Source organism: Haemaphysalis longicornis, unplaced genomic scaffold, assembly GCF_048455015.1.
Source record: "Haemaphysalis longicornis isolate Haplotype H1 unplaced genomic scaffold, Haemaphysalis longicornis Haplotype H1 scaffold_41, whole genome shotgun sequence".
NCBI lineage: Eukaryota > Metazoa > Arthropoda > Arachnida > Ixodida > Ixodidae > Haemaphysalis > Haemaphysalis longicornis.
This window is the reverse complement of record NW_027526365.1, coordinates 2,146,403-2,148,742: the sequence shown is the minus strand read 5'-3', so window position 1 is coordinate 2,148,742 and position 2,340 is coordinate 2,146,403. Positions and strand designations below refer to the sequence as shown.

At 46.3% G+C, this 2,340-nt stretch overlaps 1 long non-coding RNA gene across 1 annotated transcript; it reads right to left on the bottom strand.

The window, feature by feature from the left end:
* Positions 1–933: 933 nt before the first annotated feature.
* Positions 934–1,885, bottom strand: LOC144137602 (uncharacterized). Its single transcript, XR_013315694.1, has 3 exons — positions 1,552–1,885; positions 1,410–1,485; positions 934–1,343 (listed from the first exon to the last, which is right to left on the bottom strand). It is a non-coding gene; the product is annotated as an uncharacterized LOC144137602 (long non-coding RNA).
* Between the last annotated feature and the right edge of the window lie 455 nt (positions 1,886–2,340).

The following is a 2,340-nucleotide window of genomic DNA, read 5'->3' as shown; positions in this document are numbered from 1 at the left end:
CCCCTCCGCACATAAACACCATTCAACCTCAAAACCTGGCCTCCCCCCTCATAAAAGACCCCCACTGCGCATCAGCACCACCTTACCAGGCATCACGTCAAAACGTACCACCCCCACATGCACCCTGTATCAAGAGGCAACGCCGCGTATAGAAGAAACCTTCGCTAACAGCACACACCTTTACACGGATGGATCCATACTCCAAAGCACCGGAACCCAGCAAACCACAAAACATCTTGTGGATGTCCATTGAATGTAACTTCCCTGATATTCAATGTGCAGAGGATATTCATGAACGCCCACGTTATGTCCAAGGGATATTCAGGCGATGTCCCTATTGCCTCGGAATAGACATCCACAAATACTTTCGTCTGGATATCCACAGGATGTCCTTAAAATTCATGGAAACTTTCTGTGGACATTTCACAGATATCCGGACGACGTCATGTAATGTCCATTTGATGCCATGTTGAGGCATTCTCAGGACCTTATACTATTATTATATAACTATTTATATATTATTATTAGTGACATGAAACCATCTCCAATTTTTATTGCAAAGAAAAATGGTATTTATTTCACAATCATTTCAATATCCACCAGATGAACCTTGCTGGAAGTCCAAGACCTGGAAAACATTAAAAAAAATGAAAATAGCACCAGTTAAACACTTAATTTTTGTTAAATAGCTATTATTGACACAGCTGCTTACACCATTCTGCCTATTGAAAGAGTGACAGGTTAAACGAAAATTGCAATCAACCGGGCGGGTTAAATACTTTACATACAAATACACCATCAACAGGCGTGCACATATGAATCGTTTCTTAACTGTACAGCTAAAATAAGACAAAAAAAAACACAGCAGAGATTTCAGCTTTCGAATAAAAACAGTGCCAAATAAACAATGTGATTCAACTTGAAGCCGTGAAAACATAAGCAAAGCATAAATTTTAAATGTAATAAACCCTCAAAAGATTTTAACTTAAAGTTATCATGAAGTTAAACAGAACACCAGAGAAAATAGGAGCTGGCAGAATACCTAAGAAACAGGCCGGAAAAGCAAAGGCAAATTTGGTCTCTAAAAAGTATATCGCATGCTAAAATATTACGCAAAAGAAGGCACGTGCTTGGATTCATGCTCACGTGTTCTGTAAATTTGTTTCTGAGAAGTTGAGCCACCAGTTGAAATCTTGTGTTTGATCCAGTTTCTTCAGTAGAAAGAGCGGCGGCAAACTTCGCAGCAGCGGCAGTAGAATATATGCATTTGAATAAAGGGAAAGGGAACGAAATGGTAGGTACCCTCCTTAGAATGGCAGAATCTGGATGAAACGCTACTTGTCCTGCAAGAAAATGTCGTATATCTTGGTTAGCGTCAGCTTATTGCTAACATTATGAGAGTTTCTCACCTGCTACTTGAGACGTTGATCAAGGGGCTGGGATGAAGTTTTTGTGATGTATTCACTGGCAGTCTCAGAAGGAAAGCTGGAAGAAAATACCAAGCAGTAATTTAGAGGCGCGAGTAGCATCACAATCGCAAAGAAGAAATACCTTGAACAGAGATTGATGGTAATTATTGAAGTAGTATACGGCCGGGTCCTTGAAGTGAAGCCGATCGGTGATCTGAGAACCGTGTAGTGCAGCCGAAGACAGGAACCGAACACGAACTGTGGATTTCCCGTCTCTTCCTTCGAGCAGTTCAGTGCGAGACAGTTGTGGTCACAACAGGAGAGCAAAGAGCGAGTGAGCGACTGAAAAGCGCGGGAACCACGGGAACTCAGCTCCCTGTCGGAGAGAGCGAGGATGGTTTCCTCCTCCTCCAACGTCGCCGCCGCCGCTTTTGTCAGTCGATACGCCAAGCAAGTACGGAGAAAGTTGGGAGGAAGTATGCACGCTCTTGGGGGTGGGGGCGAATGCACAGCACTTGCTTCGCGCCATCTCCGCGACCCCGACCACGGCCGCTGGATGAGAGCGAGTGCGCCTCTCATCCAGCGGTGCCCCGACCTACAACCCCCCCCCCCCCCCCCCCCCCCTTCGCTCTTCGCCCGCTCCATCGCAAGTCGAAAAAACGCGGCCGAGCTTTCTCTTCTCGCGCAAACCCTGCCGCAGCCCAAAACGAAGAATCTGACGCCCCGTGCGCGCCGGCTCCCTCCTTCGCCCTGAGCACGGCTTTTGAAGCTCCTTTCATGGCGGCCGAGCTCGTGCGGGCCATTCAAAATGCAAACAGTAAAAGTGCACCCGTAGCCGAGAGGCAGCGCTCGCGTCTTTTTGATTTTGCAACTTACACTTGTCTTCCGGCACCCTCCCTGCTCAATTTGGCCTCCAACTTGTCCCTCCCAT